The 20,441-nt window shown below is 44.7% G+C and overlaps 1 long non-coding RNA gene across 2 annotated transcripts in view; it reads right to left on the bottom strand.

Moving 5' to 3' along the window:
* The window catches only part of LOC141954155 (uncharacterized), a 51,417-nt gene that overhangs the window by 18,427 nt on the left and 12,549 nt on the right, over positions 1 to 20,441 (bottom strand). Inside the window, exon 3 of one of the 2 annotated variants that reach the window (XR_012632112.1) lies at positions 11,884 to 14,247. The exons of the other annotated variant lie outside the window; for it this stretch is intronic. This is a non-coding gene — a long non-coding RNA (uncharacterized LOC141954155). Of the gene's footprint in view, positions 1 to 11,883; positions 14,248 to 20,441 lie in introns of those variants that run through there. 2 annotated transcript variants of the gene reach the window in all.

Raw genomic sequence — 20,441 nt, 5'->3', positions numbered from 1 at the left:
CAAGGGATTTTTTTTTTAGCTTTAGATGGTCCAAAGAAATGCTGAAGGAATGATAAGAAAGGTGGCAAGCAACAGCAGAATGGGTGGGTTACAGCAAATGAGTACACACAGCCTACATTTCCCTTTTGCCATTCCATACTATTAAGAAAAAATGAAAATTTAAAACTGAGAAGAGTCTGGGTGGACAGATGGATGGGGTGGGGAAGAAAATGTCAGAGCAAGCCTCTGGCTATTTCTCCTTTCATTTCACTCAGTGGCAATATGTCAAAAACAGGGAGAAGAGAAGAAAAGGGAACATTGAAATTTAAGGGAGAGGGGGATGTGTGTGAAAAATTCCATAAAATGTGGTTCCATTTTAAACTCTTCTGCACAGAAACAACTGCAACATTTTCATGGGTTCTTTCCCTTATTTTTTAATCCTTTCTGCAGGATGGTGTTCTCAGAGGAAAGAGGCTGAGACCAAAATAGTGTCTCTCAGAGCTGTGCTACCAAAGTCTAACTCCAGAAAACCTGCTGGCAATGAGACATGGGGATCAACCTCAGCCTTGGTGTAACTCCACTGACATCACCGGGGCTGCTCTACGGCAGAAGTTATTCCCCTGAGAGGAAGCTCTCTATTTTGAGATGAAAAGGATACAGAAGCAAAACGGGAAGCAGAATCCAGTGAATGGCTCCATTCATGAGGATGGAAAGTTTTGGTGGACTGAACCCTGAACTGTCGGTGCTGCTTTTTCTCCTTGGCCTCTGTCTTGGAGAGGTTTTGGAAGAAGAGGTCATTCCACGCACACAACTAATTCCCCACTCAACATACCAGTGGCATTACCAGCCTCTGGCTTCCCACACGCTGTCATACCCTTATCAGGACACTCACACACTTGCTAGCGCCAGGACCCTTTGGTAGCTTCATAAAAAAGCAAAGCCCGTCTTATGAGTCAGGATATGGTAACGCTAAGTGCTGGAGAAAATGTGCACAGACAGATAAGCAGGAGGCTAAGGATAGTGCCTGCCTTCTGGGACTGCCTCTGCTTTAATGTCATCCAGAAGACAAGTTGAGAACTTGAAGATCTCTGTGGGCTACTTTTACTGAGCTGAAAGTCCCTAGGGCTTTATAGGATGACTAGGATGGAAGCTTTCAACCCAATCTGCCCAGCAGATCTCCCACATATTTCTTAAAACACCTCCATATTAAGAGTTTCAAAACTCTTTGCATGAGTTGACTTTTGGTTGCTCAAAAAGCCATTCAGTGAAAGCCATGTTTCCCATGTGGTGAGGGGAAACTAGATGTGCTCAAACACATTTCTGCTCCATCAGTCTTTTCTTGAAGTTCACCGTACCATTCTCACCGCTTCATACATGTGACTCAGCTGTTCAAGCACTCAGCTTTTTCACATATCCCAGATTGAATCTGCTCTGTGTGTAGGGGTTTTCAGGTAAAAACTAAATGAAAATTAGAAAATTGGCACTGGAAATTTAGCCTAGGAAAAGAGATGCTCTCCTAACTGAGCGGGCTTAACCAGGATGAGAGGAGTGTTTCTTCTGCACTCTGTCTGACAGATCAATTTTTCCCCAGAATGGAAGTCCTCTGCAGAGGTTCACACAGTGAATGTGATTTGGGCAGACAAATGATATTCTGATACAATCATTGCCTCTTGTGGGCTAAAAAATGAAAATACTGGATAAGATCCCACCTCCTGGCTTTGTGCTTGTCAAGAATAGAATCTATTAGTCTTTAAAAGAATAATAATACATAGTAGCCAAGGAGAGCTATGTGAACTGGCATCTAATCAATGTTTCATGGAGGTTTTTTTTTTTTCCCACTTCATTTTTTTAAAATTCTCAGAACTGTCATTAGCAAACAAGATTTTAGTGTTCCAAGCTTTCCTCGCCTTCTCATGCAGGGACACTCCAGTTTTCTGGATGGATTTGCTTTCTTCCTTTTAGGATAATGATCTGTATCCTACTGAAGACGGACTCCCAGAGCAGCAGTGTGCAAGAACTGGGAAGCCTTCTTGCTACCCCTAGAAAGCTGGGACAGTCAGAGCCCCTCAGATTTTTTGTCTTTAAAATCATGTCTCTGTATCCTCAAACTGGTCTTACAAATGTGACACCAGCTCCACCTTCAGCAGCACCAACAGATACTACCCCTCCGTTGCCTCACAGCTTGTGCAGTCATTTTACAACACTGTCAAGTGTTTTACATTTGTTTTCCCCTGTTTGCAGCAGTGTAAACTACTACATGAAGTAATGAGCAATCTCTGACCTCTGTGATTTTCAGTGATGGCATGAACAGTTTTAGACTATTCCTGAACTTTGTAACTCGAGTCTCGGAAAATCCTGTCCCCAGGTTACTTTATTTTCAGCCCAAATTTTGGGTATGAGGCACTCCTACATGGCACACCTAGAACAGTGCTTAAATAATTTGCATTTTTCATTTAACTGCTGCAGCGTGACAATGAAGAGGCTGCTGGAGTGTCCCAGGGAAGCACCACCATACACACAGTGTTGCTGTCATGGGCTGGCCCTAATAGCCTGGCCAGTGATATCGTAGTGTGGTAGCGGGTATGGCTGGTACATCACCCCGCTCTGGGGGTCCCCTGGCATTTCCCACATGGGGACAGGAGATTTGCTGCAAGTGCAGCCTCTTGCACCAGGGCTGGCCTAATATCCTCCCAACCCAACATACCTGCAAACAAACCCTGAAGACCTACTGTAGTTTGGAAAGCCACTTAGGGCTGGAGTTGTTTTATCATGTGTGAACTGACAGTGTCACTGTCTGTGCATAACTCCTAAAAGAAGCAATAATCAGTTGTCACCTGGGTAAGAGTCAGGTGTCTGATTGTCTTCATTTTCATGTGCCTAATTTCCTTGCTGTTGCTGATGGGCATTTTTAGGTTTTTGATAGATAATATTTCACCTGGGCTCCAAGAAGAAGTATGTTCCTTCAAGAGCCTGGAATGCCACCTATTTCTATGGCACAACATATGTTCCCAGGAAAACATTACATTATAGCCACAAAAGACTATTTTGTCTGTCCAGAAGCAGCTGGTGTATCTATTTTGCCTTCATATGATCTAGGGGCATCAGCTGGATTATTGGAAATGAAAGCACATAAGACTACAGCAGAGAAGCAGACTGTCCCTTCAAGTCTTCACACGCATTGGCACCAGAAAACAGTATGAGGATTAATTTGTGTGCCTCTCTATATATACACGTGTAATATATGTATATATGAGTGTTCTATATATATGTGTTTGTGTTATACCTATATGTCTATACATCACACACATATAGGCATGTTCATATGTGTATGTGCATGTGTGAGAGGGAAGAGGAAAGAACAGAGGAGCTCCAGTGTTTGTCCTCTATTAACCAGGTCATCTTTCAGACAAGAAAAAATGCTGTGACCAAGCCAAGGCTCCTGCTCAATGAGTTAATGCAAAGCCAGAAAATTATGGCAGTAACTGCTGTCTGAGCATGACCAGAATTTGAACTGCTTAGTATGTGTGCATTGCTGTATACTCTATTTCCAAATAAGCTGCATTTATAGTTGTGGGTATTGCTGTGGGGAAGGGGGTTGCTTGAAGTCCTGAGCCATCAAGTTACATTTTTTTTTCCTAAAACAGTGATAAGTATCTGGAAGATAAAAAAGGCAACCTAAAAATGTCCTCATATTTTTTCAGTGCAGAAAAATATCACATGACATCAGAATGTAGTTCACATTATGGTGAAGGGTAATAAGAGAGAAACTAGTAAGAACATAAAATGTTACACTTAATCAATGATTTTAAAAGGTTAGACCACAAATGAGTAAATCCTAAGAAGAGAGTTCTTTCATTAGTTGCTTGGAGGCAGCAGTTGCTTCTGGAGTCAGCAGATTGAGACGGTTCCAAATCCTTGCATGTCCAGTGGCTGAACCCAGATCTGGTCTCAGTGTGAGAAGCCCCCTTCACTAATAATAAACAGGTTCTCCACAGTGGGCCACTGAAGTCTAGTACATCTGGCTTTCCCATAATACTCCCCAAAAGCCTGTATCTCCTTCAGTAGCTGCAGAAATGGCATGGCCTTTTTCCTGCTCCATGATCCCTGAGCTAGATCTTCTGCTGAGGTTGTGCCTGATGTGTCCTCCCCAAAGTTGCATCCAAAGGGTCTTTCCCCATGCTCAGAGATGGACAGTTAGATGGCTCAGACCTGGATGCGGTGTGCTCACATGGTCTAGCTGTGTCCTTCCCCACTAGCACCACTTGTTGCATGGGGTCTTCCACATTAGGAAACCAGGGAATCAAAGCAATTTATGGTGTGGAAGCAAAGCCACATTTTTTTCACTGATGTGCCTCTATACCTCTCTTAGTGTCTTCCTGAGCTGTTTCCCAGCTTCTTTCTTAACCATTAATCTTTCATCTTCAACACTTGTCAATGGATTCAGTTACTTTCCTTTGATGCATCTTATCCATCACCCACACAACTCCTCAGATTTGGCCTTCAAAGATCTTCAGGCTTCAATACACATACCAAAAATATAATTTGCAATTCTTTTGATATTCTTCTCCCAGTACTTCACCTCTTTGCCTGGTTGCTTATCTTCTTTATCAGCTGGTTAGTACCGGTGGTGTTGTTTGTTAGTTAGATGCCCAAGTTACTGTAACCTTCATATATTTAAGGGCTTTAAAAATTTGCAAGTAAACTGGTCAGAAAATAACTACCCTGTTCCATGTTGATTATTAAATGCTTAAATATATTTTCCTGAACAAGCAGACTGAGATGGAAACTCCATCAGAGAACTTCTGAAGGATTTGACATCTCATGCCATGTCAAACTCCTTGCTCTATCTTGGGGTAGTAAAGAGACAGACAGTGCTTTTGAGAGAAGATCTCTGGGTTATAGCATATATGTATAGTATATATCACTCAAGCATTTGAACAAACCCTGGAAGAAAACAGGAACATTGGGCACTGAAGTGACAACTTCAGGGACTGAAATCTCAATATGCAGTTCTCAGGCATTTGTGTTTTGCCAATGGAAAATAGAAACTGTTCCCTGACATGCTTTATGAAGAATATCTTTTCTTGTTAGCTAAAACCCAACTTTACTTCAGAGCAGTTTCAGTGGAAAAATCTTTACCAGCACTACAAAAAAGTGATGCTTCTCTCCAAAATGCTTTTAACAAGACAGAAATGTGTAAACTCAAGTATGAAGTATAATAGAAAGCAGTAAACGGCCTGTAAGAGGTCCAGGACTTTTGGTTGAGTTTGCAGACATGAAGTGTATGCAGTAGGGTCTGGAAAGGATGAAGGAAAGGCAGAAAAGAGAGGCACAGATTTGGAAGTGGGGTTTTTTTAAAACACTGGGTCAAACTGAGAGCGTGGAGATCTGAAGGCCAAATTCTTGATCGATATAAAAGCAGTGTAAGCCACATGTCAGGCTTGAGTAGATCAGAGAGTTGGCCTGACTCTATTTTCCTTGCACTGATATGAAGCAGGAATATCTACACTGAAGCCAGTAAATAGGTTTTAGAAGAGTGTCAAAGCAGCGCCTGCAGATTTAAGATTGTTTAAGGGATAATGGGTCTTGGAGCAATTTCGGCTCTGGTAGCTGTGGAGTGTGATGGTAGCCTACATGTCAAAAGGACAAAAGCAAGAGTTTATCAAGAAAGCAATTAACAGCAGGGAATAAAATAAAGTAATGGGAGGACCAGCTTCATTCTGTACTCTCCTTTTGTCCATGTTCTGGACAAATTACACTTGCTTTTCCTTTCCAGTGACTGCTGTGTTAATGTACGTAACATCAGCAGTGGTACATGAACTTGTAACATCAGTAGTGGCGTAAGCACTGTTTGGTTTGGCCCAAATTACAGGACATTGAAAAGCAAAGTGAAAAGGAAGGACTGATTTTTTTTTTAATGCAGTATTAATTGCTTTCCCCCCCCCATATGTTCTAGAGAGTCCCTCTTGCAAAGCCCAGGATAAAATTTCATGTTCACAGTTGTCCTAAACCAAGATACTACCCTTCAGCTTCTATATTTTTTATTCTTGCTGGACATATCAAAGCATTTCAATCAGGCCAAGTCACTGAACAGAGGAGTGCCAAAGTAAATAGAAGAGTTTAAATTACTACAGCAAAGGGACCAAAATTTCAGCCAGGACCCGACTTATGGGGATTTCCAAGCTATTCTATAGGGCTCCAGTACATAAATTTTCTAGATTTGACTTACCCATCAATTTTGATTATTCTGCTGATTTATTTCTGATTACCAAGGTCATCTCCGCATTTAAAAAGCTATTTATCTTGTCAGAAATGTTACTGATGGGGTTTTTCAGAGACTCAGGCCAGCCTCCAGCTCTTGACATTTTGGAGCTGCTGGCAGGGAGCCCACCAGCCCCTGCTGTACCAGACAAATCCCCAGGGGTCTGCTGGGACCTACGGACGCACAGACAAACTCTGCTCTCTCAAGTGCTAGACTGGTGGCTGCTAGAAATAGGTAGCGAGGGTTGGCTGCAGCCCCTGGTTTGTACCCCATAACTCCCCCAAATGAGTCCAGGGGTGATGGCAAAGCTGAAGCCATCCTGGGGGATGGCAATGCTTTTCCCATCCCAGTCAAACAGACGCACGCAGAGCTGTGTGACACCAACTTGCACATTATTCCTCCCTGACTGGTCAAGAGATTTTGGTTTTGCACCAAAATATGCATTACCTGATGTAAAATAGGCAAGGTTTATCTTATTTGTTGCCTCACACTTTGGGCAATGGGCTCTTTATCTGAACATGTTCATTACCCAAGCTAATAAATATCTTTAACATAAAGTATTACCTCCTTTGGATTTTTGGAAACCAACCAAAAAATAAACACATCCATTTCCTATTGTTGGTTTGGAGATATTTTAGGGCCCCATCTTTATTTTTAGTTCTGACTTTTTCCTCTTATCCAGCGGTGGAAAAAATTTAGCAGTCAACAAGAAAGCACAGGCAACAGCAGGGAAACCTCTACTTTTTGGAACTACATATCTAAATTTTCTCTAGGTGGAAAATGGTAAACAAATAAACAAACAAACCCCAGGCCAAAGCTGAGAAACCAAGCATCTACTTGTTTAAAACAAAAAAAATTGAAACAAGCAAAGAGAAAAAGATCACATGGACATTTCAAAATCAAAGTGTTTTCTAGAAAATGTCAATAAGAAAGACTGAAAACCTTGGGGACAGAAGGGTTTAGAAAAAAAGATGTCCCCAGAAACAGAAGAAAAAGCCTGGTTTTGGAGGTATTTACTGCCTGCATATGAGCAACCAGAGTTTAGCCAGCACATGAAGGTCATGGAGACTTCATCAGCCAGATGAATTAGCAAAACATCTCCAGTTCATATCTGCACGTGCAGGTACAAGTGTAGAGGTAGAGCTGTGCTCTCCATAAAACCCAGTCACTCACCAGAGTCGACGTCATTCCCATGGGACAGAAAAGGGACGTCTGAAATGGGCAAACCAGGATGTAGTAACCTGTGGTGACAGGGAAAGCTCCCATATGAAATGTCAGCCCAAGTCTTACAAGGCATGTTAGCAACAGGCTGAATTGCAGGTGGGCATGAACAGGAGCAGGTGCTTGCCGAATAAGTGGTAGTTACTGGCCAGACACTGAGGAACAACTGTCCTGGTAGAAGAAGAGCATCAAACAGGAGCCATAGTCACTTACTCATGACATGGTCTTCATCTCTTGCACTGAGTGCAGCAGAGCCAGCAAACCCTGATCCCAACACTACCCTCCATGAGTAAACGAGGGGGGACTTTGCATCCCTCTCACGCTTCTCAGGAGCAACATCCAGAGAAAAGCCAGACCCCTGCTTGGCTGCAAGAAGGCTCACAACATGCTTGAAAACGCCCTAGGAAATGCATGGTAAGGAATGGACAGAATAAGGGTTATTTGTTCTGGTAATTGGTTGTGTCCCCATTTGCCCAGCTGCAGCCCAGTTTTGTGGGTTTGCAAGATTGTAGTAGGGCTGGCTCTTTACTCTGCCTGACTAAACAGGATTTTCCCTGCTTTTAGGAAGAAGATTGGACTTTAAAATTATTTGAATAGATAATACTTTAAAACAGCTATTTTTTTTTAATTTAGTGTGTGTTTCTTCCTTCTCTGTTTTCTATTCTTTGAATGCCTGTGGAATAAGCGAGAGGAGGTTACTGGCAAACACACCCAGTAAACGGTTAAGGGAACTGGTCCTGTAGTTTGTATGATTTCCCACTTTGTCTATAGAGAGGAGGGGCTGATCTCTGAGCTCAGCTTCCTCCCCAGGATTTCCAATAGCCTCTCAGGATCTTTACCCCCACAATGTCTAAGGGTTTTGAGACCTTTTCCTGTTGCACAAGTCCTATTTTCCTTTCCTGAAGGAAAGTCCTATTTTCTAGTCCCCAAATGCTTTTGGCTGTTGTGTGGTATCATGACATAGCCCATCTTCAGATCATAAGGTACAAAGGACATGGAGACTGATGGGGAACTGAGCTGATAAACTCAACTTCATTTCATTGAGAAATTAGGATGCGATGCCCATATCAATACAAGGCAATACTTCTTCATGCCTCTATTTACAGTGTCAAAGAGCAAGAGAGATCAAGTGAGTAAGCAAGTGAGAGGGAGATTAACGAAAACAATATACAGGAGCCTAAATTGAAACATCATTTTTCACAGGAAGAAGGCTTTGGCAGGGCTTATGCTGTTTCTGATGTAGTGTCTCTAGTCGGCCCCAGGAAAAGTTGGCTGCAGTTTCTCAGAACCTGCCTTTTGAGACTCAGTGACTGCTTTTCTTCCCACAGATCTGATTAAACTAATTGCACATTTTCTTTAATTAGAAGAACGGAGGTCATTTATCTGCAAATGGCCTGAAAAAAATGGATGTTTTTTTAATGTGGCTTTTTTTTTTCCTTAATCCTTGCTTTTACTAAGGTGTTTGGCTTCTTTTCACTCTGCTGCTTTCAGCTACACTGTTTTGTGAGGGCTAGGCATGCCGGGCCTGGCATCCCGACAAATTCTTATGGAGCTTATGAGACTGTTTTATGGGATCCAGTCACAGGGATTTATACTGTGAGGAAAACCTGGAGCTGAAGAGATCCTCCTCCAGCCACGGTCTGAACCAAAGCATAAGTGAACTGAGAGTCCAGGTATTTGTGCTTTTTTTTTTTAATTCTCCACTAAGCCTGGCCTGCCAAACAAAGCACATGGGTCCCACGTCAGAGAGGGCCTGTAGGATAAACAATGGGGTGGTGGGGACCCAGATTAAGGGGTGCTCTCCAAGCTGCAGGGACTTTGAGGTGAAATGTGAACAATTGGGGGTATCTTACGACCACTATTTGACATGGAAAAGCCTCCCTGAAGCAAGGTACATGACAGCACCTTCAAACTCTTGCACATGTCTCATGCCAGAGGTGGACTTGTATATGGTCTCAAATCTGCCTTAAAGATAAGCTGCTAGACCAAGTTGGTGTCAAACACAGAGCTATGTGTGAGTCAGCACTGGGGGTACAGAAAAAAGAAAGCGCGTTTCAGTGATTCCTCAACTTCTGCACTGTCAAAATATCAGTCTTAGGAAGGCTGTCATGAGCAGATGTTCCATCACATTATTCCTATTTCTTCTGTAAACCAAATAAAAAGGGCATGTTGGACATTCAGGGCAAAAAGTCCCTCTCATCATTTATGTCAGTGAAAAATGCTCAAAAAAGGCAAGGAATTAATGTGTGTGGGGTGAGATGGGTGAGGAGAAGGGAAGCTGCTAGAACTGTGGTTTAGGGGATTTCCTTGAGCAGTAGACAACTCATCCGGATCTCTGCAATGTCTGGTATGTACTCCATCTACTGCAAACTGCAGTGACTTTGAAGACCTGAACACGGGGAAGCAATCAGTACCACCATGCCCTAGTACCACCATGGCACTATACCTGCTGCTAATGAACACCACAGAGTACTTATGCAGTGTTCAAATCATCATATTAGCCTGGGTTCATTGGCTCTCTGTCCCAGTGAGGTGTCAATGTGGCAAGAAACAAGCACAATGAAGACTTTCCTTTTTGGCTTGGAAGGCAGCCATGACCATTTTGTTAGTTGTTCCTTCCTCCCTGCCAGGAGATGGGCTCTTCAGTGTTATTACTGGATAGTTGCCCAGCAAGTGACCAAGGTGAAGACCCCACCAGGCTCAGGGACATTAAAAAAGGAGGGATGGGGAAGCTGATCTGGATTGTCACACCAACAACAGCACAGCCAGCTGCCCTAACCTTCCCGCCCACTGCCACAGACCCCTGCACCTTTGCACAACTGTCCCTCCCTTCCTCTTGGTCCTCCTCTTATGCTGTATTCCTGCCTCTGTTTCTATGTGTGCCTTCAACAAGCACCAAAGATGTTGGGTTTTTAGTAGTCCAAAGTGGTGTCAAACAGCTGAAGAAATGGACTCTATCATGTAGGGTTTGGCAGCAAATAAAGTGGTGACATCTGTCAGTAGTCCCTGACCACTACTGCATCTGGCTGCCTCCCAGTGTGACAGGAGGCAAGCAGCCATCCTCAGCAGGACCTGGAAAGTTCTACTGTTGGCCGCTGGGATTAACCCACAGGGGTTCATTTACCCCTTGGTGAGGCCTCGTCTGGCTGTGTGTGTATATGCTGTAAGGGCTTACAGTATAGACGTGGCCATAGCCTGGCTGTGTCTATCCTGTGCATCGTCAGAGGATGCTCCCACATGGATAGAGCATCACTCACCCTCTTTGTACTATCCTCAGCTTATCCAAAATCTCTGTGCCCCTGGTGTCTCATGTCAGCTGTTAGGCTGTCTGAGATATACTGCGAGCTTGTTTCTAAAATTGCGTTGTCATACATACCTGCCCATGGCACCTAAGCACACACATCTGCACCCATTCCTGTCCAAGAAATCCCTTTTCTCCTTTTTCCCTCTCCGTGCTCTCCTGCAGAGACATGCCATACGCTTTTCTCACCAACCTTTGGAAAAATGCTCAGCAAAAATAAATTAAAACACCCCTCCTCAATGGAAAGACAGTCAGCATCCTTCAGGAGACAAATTTTCCAAGCAAGGCAAGTTTTTGCAAGCAGGCAGGAAGGTGAAGCTGTGCTGGCATTTGCCCTTCGTGCCCAGGGTGTGTGATGGGCACCAAGCCTCTCTGGGTGCATCCCATCAGGAAAGCAGACATGGCAGCAGGGGTTGACAGGGGCTCTCCACCGGGCAGGGAAGAGGTTAATCGCAGAGCCGGGCAGAAGAGGCCACTGGGCAAAAGATGTTGCTGTCTCACGTCTAGATGTTTTAGCTTAGAGCTGTCGTGAAGCCTCACAGAGCTGAGGGGTCCCTCAGTGGTTCCTATGGCTTTAAAGTGCCCAGGATGATTTAGTGAAGGGGAGGGATTCCTGATCAGAGAAGTGCCTTTTACCCTTTTTTTTTTTCTTTTTTTTTTTTTAAACATGTCGCTGATCAAAGCGGTGCCAGGGAGGCTAGGAAGAGCAGGATCCTAATGGATCAGCTGTGTAAAACATGTCAGCAGACAAGCCCCAGTTCTCAATGTGTCTCTCAGGGAACAGCTCACAGATTAGAAAGAAAACACACACACACCACACACACATATGCACGAACCCTCCTGCTGACCTTGTGTCAAGGAGTTAAGTGTTATTTGGAAGTGATCGCAATCAGCTTTTTTTTTCCCTTATAAAACCCCCAAAATATTTTTCCCAAATATCCAACAATAATTCAAGAAGCAATGGAAAGATTTATACAAGTTAGACAATGACTTATTTGAGGCAAACTAAAAACATTTGGTAGAAAAGGGCAGTGGACTCTATTGTTATCCAAATGAATCATACCCCCCACTTACAGACAGGCTTCTCTCCCCACTACTCTTACAGGCATGACATATCTGGATGTACATGACCCTGCCACTGTTTCATTTTGGACAACTTTTGGCAAGGTGTGGAAAAAAGTATTTAATATTTTCTTTAGTAGGCAACCCGCTAAAAAGGCAACTCTTGTTTTAAAGGGAAAAAAGAAAATGAGAAAATTATGTTAACTACAAACAGAAAGAAGTACTTTTTAACAAGTTGGGCAGTAAGAAAAGTAGTAATTAGACATATACATGATAGGTGGTTTTACATAAATGTTGATAAAAATGGTGTAAGATTGCCCTGGTAGTGTTTGCTAATCCCTTATTTAAAACAGGCTGTAGAGTTCTGCAGGAATTGTACTTGTTGCATGGAAAAATTTGGCTGTAATTCTGTAAGACTTTCCCTTGTAACCTGAATAGAAAGGACATGTGTGTTAGCTAGGTGGGCAGCGTGAGCCAGAAATGCCCACTGCACTCAGACCATCTCTTCTGTTGGTTTGGCCCATTGCACTCACCCCATTGTTAATTAAGGGTCCACACTGGGCTGAGTCCAGTAAGGTTTTGAACAGCATGGCAGGACAACCCGCATAGGGAGTAACCTCAGGATCATGGACAGAGTTTCAGATCACTTTCAGCAGGGCAGGTTTTTTACTTGTGCTTACAGGTCCTCCTTTCTAGTGCCTAAGTGATGTGGTAGCAATGAAAAGCAAAGTCTCCTCCTCAGCCACTGCAAAGGTATACAAACTCTTCTGCTTCAGGAGGTCTTGTCGTGCTACACCACAAGGCAGGGATAAGAAGGTGAATGAAATAGAATAGTTCAGTTGGAAGGGACCTATAACCATTACCTAATCCAACTGCCTGACCACTTCAGGGCTGATCAAAAATTAAACCATATTATTAAGGGCATTGTCTTTTCAGAGGGAAAGCATGGTACAAATGAGAGTCTTTAATCACCACCTTCCCCCTTCCTCCTTTGTGGGAGATTTATCCCACAGACCAACACCACAAAATTTGCCACCTTTAGAGGTAGGAACCCTCCCAGGCCATTTTAGCTGCTTGAAAATCCCCTTAAACACGTGCCTGTTGTATCAGCCTGACCGTAACTAGAGCTGTGGAACAAAGCTAATGTTTTCTGCCAGCCAGCAAATACGAAGAGGTAGTTATTTGATAAAGTAGCTGAAAACCCGGGGTTACATAAACAAAGAAAGAGTTCACTTCACACAAACATCAGCATTTCCACTAGAATAAATCTGTAATGCTAGCTTTCATCTCAGGCTGAGAGAAAAAAACCCAAACCAAAACAGCCTGTAGAAATACACACTGATAGGTAATTATTTGCTTCATATTTTGTACACATTAAGTATAGCAAGATTTCTTATGAGGTGTATACTGATTTATGGTTACGTCTTTCAGTGTATCTTGTATCTCCATACAGTTTATAGGTTTCTTTTTTTACAGCTTTCCTGTAATTTAGTATATTTTGATGAGTTATGAACCCAGTTTTATCTGAGGAATGTTCTCCAAGGAGCATGAGAGGCAAATATCCTCCTCTGCCTGGCCAGGCTGGGTGCAGTGGCTGGGAATGGCCTCACCAGTCAGCCACATGGCACACCCTGGCTCTTGGGGATGGAGGGGACAGCCGCAGGGCTGCTTGGGTGCCAGACTGTCCCAGGCTGAGCTTTCTCTCCAGGGCATGGTATTTCATGGCCGATGCAGGTTTGGAGCTGGGGTCCCACACCTCCGTGGTGCCCTGCAGTGAAACATCCTGTCCCGTCCTGCTCTCAAGGGTGCGGGGACAGCAAGGGTGAGCAGCCACTTCGCTACAGTCACTCCTCCCTGTGGGTGTGTTTCAGTCACCTGCAGCAAAGACGAAGTGGTGTCACAGTGTTTTCTGACTCAGGGTGGAACTATGGTGCATTGAGGAAAGCCTGGAGGAGACAAGAGTGGGAAGGCAGAGCTCTGTGGAGGAGAAATGGCTCCTCTGGCGCTTCAGTTTTCAGCAGCAAGGCCTCAACTGCAGTGAGAGGATCTGCATCCCTGAGCAAATGCTGGAGAAGGTGTGATGGCTGACGCATCTCTGTATGCTGGTGCCTCTTTTGGGGATGTCTCTGACCTCACTGCGGGGAGGGACAATGAGGCAGCAGCAAGCTGGTTACCAGGTGCCTGGGCCACCCTCCAAGAGGGATTTGAGGGGACAGGTTCACAATGTCCTGGAAAGCTTGAGCAGCAGCATCAGGGAGAGAAGGCAGCTTGACCAACAGGCTCATGCTTTGGTCTTCTGGATCTTTTGAAGAGTTTGATCTTTTGGAAGGTCTGATCTTTTGGAAAGTTTGAATGTGGAGCTGGGCAACAGGGACTGCCTGTGGTTCAAGGCAACTGCTTCACTGTGGGGTATTTGGGCCTCCTGCTGAAGAGGAAATGAAATCCTATAAAAATGGTATTTTTTTCCAGCTGAAGAGATTTTCCCATCATTTGGATAATCTACTTTTGGTGCGATAATTGACACTCTATACTATGTGTGAACAACGTACTCTAACAATAACTGGAGACCAATTCAGCAACCACAAATCTCTATTTAAAACGGAGCTTTATCACTATAGCAAAAATATTGACTGTAAGTGGTCACCGTGAACAAATAAGGAGAAGACAGATGCTCCCTGTTTCATCTCTCTCCAGTCCTGTTTACACTTTAACCATTTTGCCACTTGATCTTCAACCTCTGAATAACAATGCTAACCTCAGTATTTCCTACTTAGCTAAAAATAAAGCTACCCGCCTTCTTAGTGCATATGATATTAACGACCACTTTATGCATTCAGATAAAGCATTTGCTTGCTCAAAGCATATTTGCCAAAAACCTCTTCTATTTATCAAGAGGCTGCCTGGATTCACTGCTCCAAAAAAAGGTGACATGATGGCCCTTCTCCCAGGTAGCAGCTAGCAATGGGCAAGTCTCTGAAGGTCTGTGAGTTCAGTTTGATGAAGATGATAAGGAAAGTTTGGATGAGGAGCTGGGTTTCGCTTTGGCCTCTGGAGATGGCACAATTAGCTTGAGAGGTTCAGGCTGTGGTGATGAAGACACTGGTTCTGGCAGGGGCTGGCAGCAGTCCCCTGCCCCCTGGGAACTGGCCTTTCCTTTCTGAGGCAACTGCATTGATTGCAGCAGAGCCAGCAGTGATTTACAGCAGCCTGTGTGAGAAGAGAACAAGGATATGCATCTGCAAATAAACGCTAATGAGATGTTAAGATTAAGAAAACCCAGGAAATTCCAGAAGCTGGGGCTGCTACAGCATTATTAGTTCTCCTGCAGCATGGTGCGTATCCAGCAGGGAGGGGACCTGGGGGGTCTCCTGGCCAGCCTAGTGCCACTGCTCGAGAGGCAAGCCGCATATGTGATCGATTGCTTCCCTGCAACTGATGGAATTACCCCTGTGCTGGGCAAAATGACACCTCTGACTGGAGGAGCTGTTCGGGAAACGGAGGTTGTGCATCACCTCAGGCAATGACAGGAAGTCATATGACTGGTGGTGACAGGGGAATGAGGTAAACAGCAGCCTTTGCCTCATCTTCAAAAGGCCATAATCAAATAATCAACATCTCGCTGGTTGTGATCCCTATCATTGCAGAACTGCATCAGCAACCAAATTATCATTGCTTTCAGCATGTGATCCCTTGGGGCCGGGGGTAAGGGGAAGAAGGAAGGCCTATTGGCCATCATAGTAATCACAGCAAAGAAAGTACTTTCTGCATGCCACGGTGGGCAGGGGTAGACAGGGCACATGTCATGCTCAGTGGCACAGTTTTGGTGCAGGGTGATGGTGAAACTGTGCTTGGGGCTGGACGCATTGGCCTGTGAGGATGAGGGATGGAGATGTGGTGACTGACTGGGTCAAGAGCTCCCTTAATTTCTGGTCCCATGTCATGTAACAGCAGGGTGGCCCTGAACAGGCCTGGGTGTTGGTGGTTACAGCCCATCAGTTGCTGTGACCTGTGCAAATGGTTTCAGATCCCACCCAAATGCTGGATGACAACAGCCCTGGTGAGGAGGCTAATGTTCAGCCTTGGTCAATGGTCCCCCCAACGGATGATGAGCCTTGTGCAAAGATGCAGCATCAGGATGTAACGTCCTTCTCCTCTGGTTCCACATAGTCTCTTAGAGAAGAAATATTGCATCCTACAAGACCTTCCCCTGACTTTCTGTTAACATGTTACCCAGACTTGGTTGAAGACCAACTTCATGTCCAAGAGAGAAATAGCTCCACAGCCAGAGGGGTGTCTGTTCTCCTCCTCTGTGAAACACTGCATGGAAATATTTGACTTAACCTGACCCACAAATTGAAAGAGCATCCTGAAAACAAAAGCTGGAACTAAAAATATGCAATCCCATTGAAGCACTATTTTTCTCCCTGTCCTATTTTCATCCTGAGCTGTTGCTTTTTGGGTTGGGGTATTTTGTTCATAGGTAGGGGCAGGATTATGTGCATGTAATAAAATTCCCCCCCCCCCCCCTTTTTTTGTGGATAAACATAAATGGCAGCTGAAGGACATGTGTAGGAATATTTCTACTGGCAGAGATTACTGACACATTGCAGAGCTGGATATTTTACAATGTTAGTTCAAACCACTTCAGCCCCTGGTGTGAACTGATTTCACTCCATTGACTGGGACAGGACTGCACCCCAGCTGGGGAAGCATTACCTCCACTTAGGTTCAGAGCACCAGAGACAACTCTCAAAAAGACCGTAGAAATACCTGCTCTAAACCACCAACCACAATTCTCTGGGATACGTAGGCACCGTTCCTTCCTAAGCACTTGACTGGCAGCACACCAAAGAGTAAACTGCCCATGAAAACATCAGGTGCATTGGGTGCAGGGGAACAAGAGGCATCTCAAAGAGGTTTTGTTAATAGCTGCACAACCCCTGTATAGCTAAAATGAACTAATTCCTTTTTATTGATGTGGGAGTAAGCACAGGATGTGGTTTTAGGATGACCTGGCCTCTCAGTCCTAGTAAATGTTGTGGCAGCACAGGAGAAGGCATAGAGACATTGAGAGGCTGAAAGTATGTTAAAATACCATTCAGACAGGTATAAAGGAATCATAAAAACTAGCAAGGCTGCACAAAGAAACAAGATCCAGAGATTAAGTCAATACTGTAGGAGAAACCTGGCATGATGTTTCTCGTAAGGTATCAATAACTGAATATTACTTAAGAAGAAATATCTTAATGGGATGGTCAAATGAGATTTAAGCCAGTACAAATTATTTAATCATTCACACTTAAATGCTATTACGAACAGGAAAGTTAAATTAGCAGAGGCTGCAGTGAGGAGCTGTAGGGGAGACAAGGCTTACAGAGCCCTTTTCCCTGGAGTTTTGGACTGGGTAGTGCCCAGACTCTGTACATGAGGGACCAGGGTCTGGCACGTGCCTTCTAGCTTCAGTGTTCAGCTAAGTCTCCTGCAAGACAGAAGGCTCAGGTACCACAGCAACAGGTCTAGCAGGACCAGCCGGAGTAGAGAAGGGAACTTCGTGGGCCTAGAAATGCTGAGGAACAAGCCTTCAGACAGACCTTCACCCATCCATCCCCCACCCCCCACCCCCCATCTGTCCCTGAGTTATTCATGTCCAACAATGCGAAAAGGCTCTGTTTGGCTGTAGCTCAGCAGATTACCACTACATTTAATAGCTGTCTTTGGTATGACGCCGTTCGCCTTATCTCTCCTCTCTCCTTTGACTCGGCCTTTGAACACTAATCCACCTTCTAGTGCAGCCTGCACCCCGCTTCTGCTTGATCTTTGTTTGCCGTGAATGTGTATGGCTCCAAGCATTTTAGGAGCAGTGTCTTTGCTGCTTGGACCCACACCGCTGCAGTACTGAAGACACATGTGGATCTGCTAGCTCCCATAGCTTACTCCTGGGTTTACCCATGAAATGAGTCAGACTTCTGGTCTTAAGCTTTGATTCAGACCCTTTTTCTTTTTTTTTTTTCCCTTCTTTTTATGTATGTGTATTTATTTGCAAGGCAGTGCAGTACCTGAAAGGAATAGATAATGTGAAAGTCTTCCCATGCATACCTCTCAAACGTATGTATTTACATACAACACATGCTCACACACACACTGGAGCAGAGTTCAACAACCCAGTCCTACCAGTGTTTAAAGCCACTTGGCCTCTTTTAAGCCTTTAAATAAAATTTGTTGTGTGCATGTGTGTGGTGTGTTTTTTTTTTTTCTTTACCCCACTTCTTAGGAAAGAAAGCAAATGTTTCTGGCACTCTACTGCTGGATTGCTTGCATATTTGCTTGAAGAAAAAAAAAATTATAAAAGATGTTTGGCATAGTTTTCATTCAAAAAGGAATCCAGTGCCAGATCCAAGCATTGAAAACAAATGTGTGGCTTAACTGTCATTTACTCCGGGATCATGGGAACTGCTGCCTGATTTTCCCAATGAGCAATCACTAGCATGCTCTCCCGCGGTATATGAAGCACACTGATTTGACCAGCTTGGTGCAGCTTGAACATCACGGCTGTGCCTCTGGGTGACAGCCTGGATGTTGATGTCAGCAGAGCCACATCTCCACCACCGCAGAGCTGACACGCACATCTCGAGCTGGCAAGAAATCCTTCCCTCCCCTTTTTCTGTGTTGTGACCAGACAATGTGTATTTGTCCTAACAATGTGAAGTTTCAATGGGAAGAGCTCCCCTGGCCGATGGCACTGATGGAGTGTCATCCTGGTGCTACAGGCATTTGGCCGGCAAATCGGTTTTGGGGTGACATAAGTGATGGGAACCACTTGATGTCACCCAAATCCCCACCTCCCTGTGGTGCACAGATGCATTGTCAGTGGGTCTGGACTTTGCTGCCATCACCGCTGGCCCCAAGCAGCTCCCTGGATAGAGAGGGGCACCCCGACCCTATGTGTCCCCCCCAGCCCCTCAGCATAATGCATTTCGTGGTGGAGGGAGCCCACACTGAAAGGGCAGTGAAAGACAATTTTAGGGCATCTGAAACTGGTATGAACTGGCATTTTTTCTATATTTACCTACAAGCCATGTCCAGGATCAGCTCAAAGCTCAGATCATCAGGGATAACTGCATGGAGGCATCACACCCTGGCCCCATGCTCCCACAGCAGCATCACTCCCTGGGGTATGGTCACAGAGGTACCTGGCCAGGTGCACCCTGCCGCTCAGTGTCTGTCCGCTGCACTCAGAGAGAGCTGCTCTGGGTTTCACCAGCATTTTTGTGAGAGGATAATTCAGTCTGAGAAGTGCGTGTAGTCCTCTGGCAGCCGCCAGCTCTGCTGTAATGCCCAGCTTTTATTGACTTATGTGCAGCACTCAGTGAGGACCTGAGCTCTTATCCAAGGGCAGTGAAGCAGGAGCTAGCTTTAGAGACGTGGTGATAAAATAGAAAATTATGTACAAAGTAAAAGGGTCAAACCCTTAATCTGAAGTGTTCTCGTCAGCTTGCCATGCTGGGTGTTCCTCCTGGACAGGAGATAACCCCATTTCCAAAGAGTTTGGGGGAAGAAGTTCAGCAAGAAAGGAAAAAAAACCTAAAAAAAAAAAAAAAACCACCACAACCCAACCCACAAAAACAGTCAGCGACTCCAGAAAGCAGCTCTTAGTCTGTCTGTTCCAGTCTGAAATAAAGTCATCCCTCTTAATTCCCAGCGCATATTGTTCCTACCAAAGAGCAAAACCTTAGGAGGAAATCACATCAGTGAAGGGAACGCCAGCTCCTTTGTACTATTTTTCAACCCTGCCTTGGGAGCCAATAATCTGTCATCCCTTGAATAAACAAGCACCTTATCATATCACAAACATTTATTTAACCCTTTTCTCCTGAGCTTTTACCAGCCAAGCAAAGTGGCTGGGGCAGGGGCGGGGGGGGGGGGGGCGGGGGTAGCCCTATCCCTAGACTGCTCTGGCAGAAAGGACAAATTTCCTGTGTATTACACCCAATCTGTAAAGTGTCAGGCTGCCCTTCTTCAGCCTCCATGAAAAGCAGCAGCTTGAATCCCTGCATTTCACATAGCACAATCAAATTTTCCTGCCCCCCCCCCCCCCCCCCCTCCATCCCTCCCCCGGTACATTAACGCCTCCCTCTCTGGAGATGTACCCTCAATTCCATCTGAGGGTCCATCCAAATGGAGCAGATTTAATTTCTTGGAGGTTGGGCGGGGGGGAGGGGGGTGGTGGTGGCAAGGGAGAATGTTTACATTTCTTCTTTTAACAAGAGGCTGTGATGAACAGAGCTTTTGATTCCAAGTTGCCAAGGGTTTTTTTTTAAGAGATATTCTTTGACTCTGACATCATCAGAAAATGGAATCAGCAAAGTATGTGCATTTCCTCAGCTCCCACAATATCCATTTTCTCTCAGTGGATGTTTCTTGTTTTTCTTTTCCAGTGTTGCTCCCACACAATGGGGCCAATTTTTGTTCAGGACAAAGAAAATATAAACAGAGCATGGATTTGGAATATGAACAAGGCCTCCAAGCTTACAGAAATCTTCAGCCATGGGGAAGGGTTAAGTTATGTTAACTGCCTGCCAATAAAGCCTGGCTAACCAAGTGCTGGCCGGTATCGCC

Source organism: Strix uralensis, chromosome 1 (genome assembly GCF_047716275.1).
Source record: "Strix uralensis isolate ZFMK-TIS-50842 chromosome 1, bStrUra1, whole genome shotgun sequence".
Lineage (NCBI taxonomy): Eukaryota > Metazoa > Chordata > Aves > Strigiformes > Strigidae > Strix > Strix uralensis.
This window is presented reverse-complemented; position numbering and strand designations above follow the sequence as displayed.